The sequence below is a fragment of the Zalophus californianus genome, chromosome 3 (genome assembly GCF_009762305.2).
Source record: "Zalophus californianus isolate mZalCal1 chromosome 3, mZalCal1.pri.v2, whole genome shotgun sequence".
Classification (NCBI taxonomy): domain Eukaryota; kingdom Metazoa; phylum Chordata; class Mammalia; order Carnivora; family Otariidae; genus Zalophus; species Zalophus californianus.
In genome coordinates, this window is record NC_045597.1 from 64,323,221 (window position 1) to 64,335,168 (window position 11,948).

At 38.1% G+C, this 11,948-nt stretch overlaps 1 pseudogene; it reads left to right on the forward strand.

Moving 5' to 3' along the window:
* The first annotated feature begins 8,541 nt into the window (after window positions 1–8,541).
* On the forward strand, window positions 8,542–10,776 carry LOC113920436 (annotated as a pseudogene).
* Window positions 10,777–11,948: the final 1,172 nt, after the last annotated feature.

Here is an 11,948-nt window from a genome sequence, read left to right on the forward strand (position 1 = left end):
GTATTCAGAACATTCCATCCCAAAGCAACGGAATACACATTCTTCTCTAGTGCCCATGGAACATTCTCCAGAATTGATCACATCCTAGGTCACAAAACAGGTCTCAACCGGTACCAAAAGATTGGGATTATTCCCTGAATATTTTCAGACCACAATGCTTTGAAACTAGAACTCAATCACAAGAGGAAAGTCGGAAAGAACTCAAATACATGGAGGCTAAAGAGCATCCTACTAAAGAATGAATGGGTCAACCAGGAAATTAAAGAAGATTTAAAAAAATTCATGGAAACCAATGAAAATGAAAACACAACTGTTCAAAATCTTTGGGATACAGCAAAGGCAGTCCTGAGAAGAAAGTATATAGCAACACAAGGCTTTCTCAAGAAACAAGAAATGTCTCAAAAACACTACCTAACCCTACACCTAAAGGAGCTAGAGAAAAAACAGCAAATAAAGCCTAAACCCAGCAGGAGAAGAGAAATAATAAAAATCAGAGCAGAAATCAATTAAATAGAAACCAAAAGAACAGTAGAACAGATCCACGAAACTAGGAGCTGGTTCTTTGAAAGAATTAACAAGATTGATAAACCCCTGGCCAGACTTTTCAAAAAGAAAAATGACCCAAATCAAAAAAATCATGAATGAAAGAGGAGAGATCACAACCAACACCAAAGAAATACAAACAATTATAAGAACATATTATGAGCAACTCTATGCCAGCAAATTAGATAACCTGGAAGAAATGGGTGCATTCCTAGAGATGTATCCACTACCAAAATTGAACCAGGAAGAAATAGAAAACCTGAACAGACCTATAACCACTAAGGAAATTGAAGCAGTCATCAAAAATCTCCCCCCCAAAAAAAGCCCAGGGCCAGATGGCTTCCCAGGGGAATTCTATCAGACATTTAAAGAAGAATTAATACCTATTCTCCTGAAACTGTTCCAAAAAATAGAAATGGAAGGAAAACTTCCAAACTCATTTTATGAGGCCACCATTTCCTTGATCCCAAAACCAGACAAAGACCCCAACCAAAAGGAGAATTACAGACCAATATCCTTGATGAACATGGATGCAAAAATTCTCACCAAAATACTAGCCAATAGGATCCAACAGTACATTAAAAGGATTATTCACCATGACCAAGTGGGATTTATCCCTGGGCTGCAAGGTTGGTGCAACATCCGCAAGTCAATCAACATGATACAATACATTAACAAAAGAAAGAACAAAAATCATATGATCCTCTCAATAGATGCAGAAAAAGCATTTGACAAAGTACAGCATCCTTTCTTGATCAAAACTCTTCAGAGTATAGGGATAGAGGGTACATACCTCAATATCATAAAAGCCATCTATGAAAAACCTACAGCGAATATCATTTCAATGGGGAAAAGTTGAGAGCTTTTCCCCTAAGGTCAGGAACGCAGCCGGGATGTCCACTATCACCACTGCTATTCAACATAGTATTAGAAGTCCTAGCCACAGCAATCAGACAACAAAAAGAAATCAAAAGCATCCAAATCGGCAAAGAGGAAGTCAAACTCTCACTCTTTGCAGATGATATGATACTGTATGTGGAAAACCCAAAAGACTCCACCCAAAACGGCTAGAACTCATACAGGAATTCAGTAAATTGGCAGGATATAAAATCAATGCACAGAAATCAGTGGCATTCCCATACACCAACAACAAGACAGAAGAGAGACAAATCAAGGAGTCAATCCCATTTACAATTGCACCCCAAACCATAAGATACCTAGGAATAAATTTAACCAAAGAGGCAAAGGATCTGTACTTAGAAAACTATGAAATACTCATGAAAGAAATTGAAGAAGACACAAAGAAATGGAAAACCGTTCCATGCTCATGGATTGGAAGAACAAACATTGTGAAGATGGCAATGCTACCTAGAGCAATCTACACATTCAATGCAATCCCCATCAAAATACCATCTACTTTTTTCAAAGAAATGGAACAAATAATCCTAAAATTTGGATGGAACCAGAAGAGACCCCGAATAACCAGAGGAATCTTGAAAAAGAAGAGCAAAGCTGGTGGCATCACAATTCTGGACTTCCAGCTCTATTACAAAGCTGTCATGATCAAGACAGTATGGTACTGGCACAAAAACAGACACATAGATCAATGGAACAGAATAGAGAGCCTGGAAATGGACCCTCAACTCTATGGTCAACACATCTTTGACAAAGCAGGAAAGAATGTCCAATGGAAAAGACAGTCTCTTCAACAAATAGTGTTGGGAAAATTGGACAGCCACATGCAGAAGAATGAAACTTGACCATTTTCTTACACCACACATAATAATAGACTCCAAATGGTTGAAAGACCTAAACATGAGACAGGAGTCCATCAAAATCCTAAAGGAGAACACAGGTAGCAAACTCTTCGACCTAAGCTGCAGCAACTTCTTCCTAGAAACATCACCAAAGGCAAGGGAAGCAAAGGCAAAAATGAACTATTGGGATTTCATCATGATAAAAAGCTTTTGCACAGCAAAAGAGTCCACAAAACCAAAAGACAACCAACAGAATGGGAGAAAATATTTGCAAATGACATATCAGATAAAGGGCTAGTATGCAAAATCTATAAAGAACTTATCAAACTCAACACCCAAAGAACAAATAATCCAATCAAGAAATGGGCAGAAGACATGAACAGACATTTTTCCAAAGAAGACATACAAATGGTCAACAGACACATGAAAAAGTGCTCAACATCGCTTGGCATCAGGGAAATCCAAATCATCACACCAGTCAGAATGGCTATAATTAACAAGTCAGAAAACGGCAGATGTTGGCGGGGATGCGGAGAAAGGGGAACCCTCCTACACTGTTGGTGGGAATGCATGCTGGTGCAGCCACTCTGGAAAACAGTATGGAGGTTCCTCAAACAGTTGAAAATAGAGCTACCATACGATCCAGCAATTGCACTACTGGGTATTTACCCCAAAGATACAAATGTAGTGATCCGAAGGGGTACGTGCACCCCGATGTTTATAGCAGCAATGTCCACAATAGCCAAACTGTGGAAAGAGCCAAGATGTCCATCGACAGATGAATGGATAAAGAAGAAGTGGTATATATACACAATGGAGTATTATGCAGCCATCAAAAGGAATGAGATCTTGCCATTTGCAATGATGTGGATGGAACTGGAGGGTGTTATGCTGAGTGAAATAAGTCAATCAGAGAAAGACATGTATCATATGACCTCACTGATATGAGGAATTCTTAATCTCAGGAAACAAACTGAGTGTTGCTGGAGTGGTGGGGGGGGTGGGAGGGATGGGGTGGCTGGGTGATAGACTTTGGGGAGGGTATGTGCTATGGTGAGCGCTGTGAATTGTGCAAGACTGTTGAATCACAGATCTGTACTTCTGAAACAAATAATGCAACATATGTTAAGAAAAAAGAAAAAGAAGAAGATAGCAGGAGGGGAAGAATGAATAGGAGTAAGTCGGAGGGGGAGACGAACCATGAGAGACGATAGACTCTGAAAAACAAACTGAGGGTTCTAGAGGGAAGGGGGGTGGGGGGATGGGCTAGCCTGGTGATGGGTATTAAAGAGGGCACATTCTGCGTGGAGCACTGGGTGTTATGCACAAACAATGAATCATGGAACCCTACATCAAAAACTAATGATGTAATGTATGGTGATTAACATAACAATAAAAAATAAAAAATAAAATTATATTAGAAATAAGACTGAATGTGTAACAAAATAATCAAATAACAGATATTAATAATTGACATTTTACCCTCTGATGCGAGGAAAACACTTAGTGCCTACAAATACTAAATCCAAAATTAACTAGATTATTTAATAACTAAGTAAATGTCTATTCTTATTCTTATTGTTGCAGTTCTGGTTTCACAGATAGAAGAGGGAAAGTTGGGTTTAGAACTCCAAGGGAGAAAAAGAAGGCACACTTGAATAAGAATAAGAATTAAGAAGGATGTTGTAGAACATATACTTAACAAATCTTCATGTGAGACCAGTGAACATGCAGATGGAGTATTTAATCAGATCCTATATTGCATTAAACTAGCAATTCAAAATGTAAGAAGTCTGTGCTCCTATTGTCATAAATTATTTAGAATCCATTATTGCAATCTCAAAATCACTTTCCAAGATTAATTCTCATACCCTGTAACCCCCACTGCTTGGAATCACATAAATAGGGGAATAAAAGCCTAAGTGTGTGTGTGAGAGAGAGAAGCATTAAATGTAATTGTATTTTAGAAGGCAATGTAAAAATATTTATATCCCAAACTTTTATTCAAATGTGTCCCAATTTGTGGTTCAAAATATAAACATATATAGAATAGTGTCTCTTGCAAGAAAGGTATTAAAATGAGTGTGTTGTGATATTCTTCCCTTTAGGTGCTAGTTGTAAAGATATTCTACTAAGTATTCAACAAGACAGGTTTAAACAATGTAATCTGTACTCCTCTAGTTGCACATAATTTAAAACTCACAATGCTCCAGAACTGATTAATTACATATAAATTATATTTTTCTTTGTGTGTAACTCAATAGATAATTATACTTAATTGTATTGTGAGAGAATAGGAGTTGCATGTCAGAGGAGTTTCTATTATATGAAATTAAAAATTTAAAAAGGTTTCAAAAATAATTTTTAAAACAATATTGGACTTGTAAAGAGTCCTAATTAGCCAGAAAATTTTGCATTGGCTCTGTCCACATTTAATAATAATGTACATCTGCTCTTTAATTTGATTTCTTCCAAATGTTCTTATGTTAGGAAAACAGAGGAATCTGCATGATACAAATGAATTCACATAAATTTTTCTGCCCACCCCTAGACCTAGAAAATCACCCTTATATACAGCATAGACTGTATATAATCAATTTCCTCCATATTTTCTTTTTTCTTTCTTTTTTTTATTGTAAATACCTATTTCTTTTAGGCCATCATGATTTATTTCATAATATTTCTAGATCTATAGACAAGATCAGGTTAGAGGTTTTAAACTTTTGTGACACTTTATAGTCAATTTCAGGATAAATTGAATTTCTTTCCATTTGTGTAAGATAAAGATTAGGTTTTCTGCTTCAGTGACAGAGCTCTGGGAGACTGTGAAGGAACCACTACCATGATCGTACTCACTTGCAACTTACCTTCAGCTTGAGCTGCAAACATATCTGAGCTCATGTGGTGGTGGTGGTGGGGGCGGTCAGTGAATGTAGATGGGAGGAGGTTAATTTCACCTGTACAAAACCTAAATTTATTTTGGACCCTGAATTAAACTGTTGGTTCTCAATTAGGCAGAGGTAGCAACCTCATCATACAATTGATATTTTCTCTCAAATTACCAGTTATTATAGCAAATGCATCTTTCCCATTGAAGCTTTTCCCATGCAGGGTTGAACAGGGTGATAGCTCTCCCATTATCCCATTGTCTTTACAAAATATATGCAGCCCGCTACCTAGGAAACTTGAGTGTAGGAGGAGCTGTTCTGAGAGATTGCACATGGCTCCAGTTGCCAAGGAAACCCATGCCTTTTTTTCCTGTAAATGTGCAAAGCAGTTTCCTTATTAGGAATTGGGTTAACAGTGTTCTCAAAGGAAAAGCTGAGTGAGGAAGGTAGTAAGTTCTTTTCATACATAAAAACTGAATTGTAAACTCTGTATAAGCTGTGATGAATTGTTTTCAGCATGTAGGTTTTAGTGATAAAAGTGAAGTTTTGTGGATTATCACACTTTTGCTCTGACATAATTAAACATGTTAGAAAATGTAAAATCTTGCTCTTAAATGAAAAACAGACCATAAGAATGTAGAGAAAGTGGACTTTTCTCAATAATAAATGACAGATACCGACCATGTATGTAAGACTTACCTAAATCCATGTGTTGCATGTGCACTTTTTGAATGTTATGTTACCTCAAAATATTTTTCCTTAAATGCCTTTATATGTAGGAATTGCAATGAAGTTTTAAGGTTAGCCCTCTTTTTTAAACATCCCTCTGTTATTATTGTGCCAGAAATCACATATTTCTTATTATACTAGCATTTTATTTTTTATGCTTTTGGGGTAATTAAAATATTCTAAAATAAAAATATCCCAAGTCATATAAATATCACATCAGCATGATCTATCATAATTTGTCACCATTCATTAAGCTGCCACTTACCAACTATATAAAACAACTTTAGCAAAAATTCCTAATAATATTTTTCAAAAATATCACAAAAAAACACATAGTATGAGAGAAAAAAAAAAACACCTAAATGTGGGGATCTTTGCATACTTAGCAAGAAGGCCATTTCTTGGAAACATTAGCCCTGCCTTCCATGTTAAAATATAAGCACCGTGTCCTTAGGTTTCCAACCTAAATGCAGATAGAGCTATATGCCAGTATTTTATTGCAACCACAGTAGCAAAATTTAACTTTCTTCCTCTTGGGAAATAATTCATGAAGAACTATAATTCTTTGAGTATTCTATTGAGCAGCCAAGGTGGGTGAAAGTAGGCACCTTCATAATCATTGTGGAGGGTGTATTGTAACACCCTATATAGAGTACAATTTGGAAAAATATCTTAAATGTCTGAAGATATCAATAGTTTTCATCCAGCTCAGTAATATAATTTCAAGGCACCTTTCTAACAAACTATATGTACCAGGATAACCGTCAATCTTTTTATTTAAAAAAAAAATCAAATTCCAACACATGATCATGGCTAAAGTTATGGTAAAAGTATACAGTAGGTAGTGTGTTAATAGTCATTAAAAATAATCACAGTGAGAATACACTCACCATGATGAGCACCGAGTAATGGCTAGAATTGTTGAATCACTATATTGTACACAAGGAACTAATATAAAACTGTGTGTTAACTATACTGGAATTAAAAAAAAACTTAAAAAAATAATCATAGTAAGAAAAGTACATAATCACATGGAAATTGTTCACTATAGAATAAGTGAAAGTAAAAGATATGAAAACCATGACATGAGAAAATCCTGGAAATGTATGAACCAAAGGGTGAAGAGTAGATGGCTTTGTGTATTACTTTTTCTGGTGTTTTTCTACTTCTGCCAAGTCTTTTGCATTGAACATTTATTACTCTGTATTTAGAAATGTTTTAAAGTGTTATAAAGGACAAAGTTTATGAAGAGTTTAAATGACTTAGAGGGATACTTAGATTATAATGAAGAAAAGCGGGTTTGCCCATGGTATAGACATAAATATCACAGGGACAACAGCCCCGCTGTGAGCCCCCATCTTGGAGGAGCTGAGCGGTCTGCTCTCAGCTATTGCCCACAGACAGGAGAGGCCATCTGCAGGAAGAGTACAAGTTCTTGACACCTGAGGAAGCCTCAGGGAGTTGATATGACTGAGACACTGGAAGTAGAGAACACAGAATAAAAGTAAAAGAACCAAACCCCTTGAAGCCTCCAGCTGAGAGCAAAATGTTACTGAATGAGAGGCACCTAAATATTATTACTACAGACTTTTATAAAGTAGATAACTGTATGGAAAATTCAAATGATAGGAAGGCAGGCTTATGCTTAAGAACTCGGGGAACTATTATGTGATTTGTTCTGATTTTATGGTTTTTTTTTTTACATTTATGTGATTTATGTATAAATAAATGCATTTCACTAAGATCTGAAAACCCAAAATATTTTCCTAATGAAAGCAGCATCAAAATATGGGATTTGGGGATAGTGTTTGAGGATCTCTACATGGCCACCAGCCTAACTGATACACAAGTCCTAAATAGTCTTATATAGCTGGTAATACATGAGTCCCAGATGGTTTTACATAAATGCTACACTATAAGACATGTATTTGGAATATGAAATGCTTTGTTTATGAAATACCCCTCTCGTCACCAAACATGCTTGGCAGAAGACAAATACCCTTGAATGAAATCATCTACCAAAAATTATAGCCTAGCTGATAGAACAGATGAGAACAATGTCAAGCAAAAACCCAAAGGAAAGATCCTTTCAAAGATATATTCAATAGCAGATATGACATAAAATTCAAGTCTTTGTTTTTGAAATCTACAGAATTAAATACTAACATATAATTATTGAAAAATTTGTAACTCCAAATTCAAATGTGCAGCCCAGTGATTTCAGTGAATGCTGACAGCAGTAACAAAATCACCCCATCATTATTTTTCAGAGGTCCCAAAACAAGCAAAGTGGGTAAATACAATATTTACTCCGAGATGTATCTGTGGATATCTACCTGCCAGAAATACCTAGCTGATGAAAGCCACCCAGCAAGGAAGTCATAGAATAAAGAGCACTGGAAAAACGAGCAGTATGTCAATGATGAGGGGAACTAAAAAGGAATTGCTTAATCCACCTTAACTATCCTAGGATCCTAGGATCTCCATGGTTCTCATGAACTGGGAAAAATGGTCCTCATGTAAAGTAAGAGCTCCCACTTTAAAACTAACTATAACTCCAGGCTTGACAATAACGTTCCCAGACACTTTTGTCCTGAAACCATGGGGAAGTCTGTGTAGCCCTTATGCTAGTTCCTAATAAAACAAGGAGAAAAGCCTTGACTCCTTGGAGGATAAAACTAGCAGCCGCAGGTGCTCTGGAGGAGAAAGTCCAGCTTGGTAGCATGGGCCAACGTCAATAGCATAAATCCTTCTACCACAGCCAGTGATAAGCTGTCAATGGGACATCACTAAGTAAAGGAAGGAAGGAATGTGCACAGTCAGCTCAGCCTCAGCCCACTACTGAGATCCATTTGTCCTGGAAGCACTAGGAAAAAACTACCACAGAGCATAAGGTCAACCCAGCTGGATTGCTTCATAGTTTTATGTTAGAATGCTCCCCTTTTAAGCAATAAAGGAAGAACACATTGAAAGTCTTTACCTAAATAGGAAGGAAGGAGTTTCCTAGACCTTGGTGTTCTCAGATTGTCAGTAACCTAGATCCAGAGATGACAAACAAGATACAGACAATGTCTGCAAACAATCTGAGAAGTATGAGAGTCTTAAAAGCATATATCTCTATCACTAAGAAAAAGGAGAGGTGATTAAAGCAGCCCCGGGAAGAGGTTTCCAACTCTTTTTCATTTCATGGCTTTTACTGAGAAAACATCCCTGAGTGCCACAGCAGGGCCAGCTAGGCCGCCTCAGGTACATTTCAGAGTGCTGTTCAAGGTATTTGTCTGATACTGATCCAGGTTTACACCCATTCTCCTAGAAATTCAACTGCATCATCCAACAAGGTTTGCTATGAAAGGAAAAGTCATACAAAATGAAATGAATGATCTGGTATAGTAAATTAAATGTGCTCTAGATAGGAGTGTATAAAGACACATGAAACAAATCCCATGACAAAGTTCAAGGTTTATCAGAAAGACTGGGATGTATCAATATGCCATGGCTGCAAGTAGCAGGAACTCAAGCTCCAAGAGCTTTCTCTAACAATAGTGCCAAGTTTAAATACTAAAAATAGGGAATCTGTTGTGATCTTAAAAACTACAGTAATTTGGGCATAAGCCTTTCAGAGATGGAAAAATTTAAAGAAGGAAGAAAGGGAAGAAAGTGATGTATTTGTGCTTGTCACATGGAGAAAAGTAGAGAAGTGTAACAGTGTGAAAGCTTTCCAGCTGAAATCTTTTTAAGCCAACATAAAAGTTTGAATATTTGTGCTAATCTGTTTCCAGAATTTACAGCAGGTTTACATAACGATAGCACTATTGACATTTTAAAATAGATAATTCTCTGTTGTGGAGGGCGGTCCTATGCATTTTAGAATACTTGCTGGCATCCCCCCAAAATTAATAAATAAAACTTCAAAAAATAAAGAGGGGGGCACGTGGGTGGCTCAGTCAGTTACACATCTGACTCTTGATTTTGGCTCAATACATGGTCTCAGGGTCATGAGATCAAGCCCCACGTCAGGCTCCACGCTCAGTGAGGAGTCTGCTTGAGATTCTCCCTCTCCCCCTCCCTCTGCCCCTCCCCTCCCCTGCCAAGCTGCGTTATATTCTGTACTGTGTACAATAAAGAAGTTTGCTTTCAGTTTACCAAGTGCCTGAAAAAAAAAAAAAAAAGAATCACCTATGTAACCCTACCACCCCACCGCCTCCCTTTTGGTAAGCATCTGTTTCTTCTCAAGAGTCGGCTTCTTGGGACCAAGCTGGTGGGACCGAGAAGCTGGTCAAGCTGGAGCCTGGGCTGAAGGCATGTGGGGGTGACGACCGGATCTGGGCCCTGACTCACAAGGCACACACCTGTCCACATTGCAGGTGGAGTCTCTCAATGTCAAGTGACTGCCAACACCATGCCACACTTCTAGACACATCTGCTACTTTGTGAGCAAGCCCAGCAGCTCTGAGCCTCCTGCTGTGTTCACAGGTGACACCTTGCTCATGGCTGGCTATGGGAAGTTCTGTGAAGGGACAGCGGATGAGATGCACAAAACTCTGCTTAAGATCCTGGGCCAGCTCCCTCCAGACACAAGAGTGTACTGTGGCCACGAGTATACCATCAACAACCTCAAGTTTGCACAGCACATAGAGCCCAACAATGCTGCCATTCAGGAGAAGCTGGCCTGGGCCAAGGAGAAGTACGGTATTGGGGAGCCCACGGTGCTATCCACCCTCACGGAGGAGTTCACCTACAGCCCCGTTCATAAGAGTGAGGGAGAAGACTGTGCAGCACCATGCTGGCGAGATGGACCTGTGACCACCATGAGGGCCATCGGCAAAGAGAAGGACCATTTCAACGTGCCCCGGGACTGAGGCGGCTGTGGGGCCTGGGCTGCCCGTGGCCGCCACCTCTCTCAAGCATATTTGGGTATTCAAATGTTTTAGATAAATTTCCTGCCAGGAGTGCAGGAAATCCAGTCTTGGTTTAATTTTAAATTAATTTCAGGGCCCTTTGCCCGTGTTATCAGATGTTCTAATGCATATTTATAAGAGAAGTTGAAAGTGTAAAGGGAGGAACTCCCAAATCATGACAATTAAAAATGTCTCCAGACATTGGTAAATGTCCCCTGATGAACAACAGTGTCCCTAATTTAGAACCACTGACTTATATTTAATTGAAAGGATTTATGCTCACTCGTTTTTATTTGTCTGAAAATATCTTTATGAGAATATAACAGATTAATAACCATTCAATCTGGCCATAAAGATTTCTCTAGAAATTTTGTTGTGAGTCTTACCTGAAATAAACATAATAATAAACTAACATTTACATAGCACTTTCTGTGTCTCAGGTACTATTCTAAGTACTTAAATAAATAGTTTAATAGTTAATAGTTTAATCCTTACAATAACCCCTTTTGTATATGGAGAAATTGAGGCAGAGAAATTAAGTTTTTCATGATATCACAACTAATAATTGGTAGCACTGAGAGTGGTACCCATACTTTGTGTTTCTAGAATTTTTGTATTCACACAATATGCCCAGAAAGAAATACCAGAGTCTGTGAAATCAAATGACTTCTGAAATCTTTGCCCTTTCAATTAAAATATTAGAATTATTCAGTCACTCTGAGCCCTGGCCATATTTTGCCTGGATTATTGCAGTAGTCTCCTAAATAGCCTCTGGGTTTCTATCCCTTCCCTTCCTCTGTAGTCTCCTCTCTACAAAGCAGGGAAGCAATCCCTTTAAACATGTCAAATCATGTCACTCATTTCGCAAAACCTTGCAGTGGCTGCCCATGTCACTCAGGTACAAACACAAGTCCTTACCATGACTATAAAACCCTATAAAACCTGGAGTGGACCTGTCTACATCCCACAACCGTCTCTTAATTTGTCCTGCAGTCACCCAACTTCCACGTTGATCCATGGCCTTGACTTAATGCCTTGGTACTCACCACTCTTTCTACCTGCAAGGGCCTTCCCTCCAAAGACTCGCCCCTCACTTGTTTCAAGTCTCTGCCCAAAAATCACCTTCTCAGCTG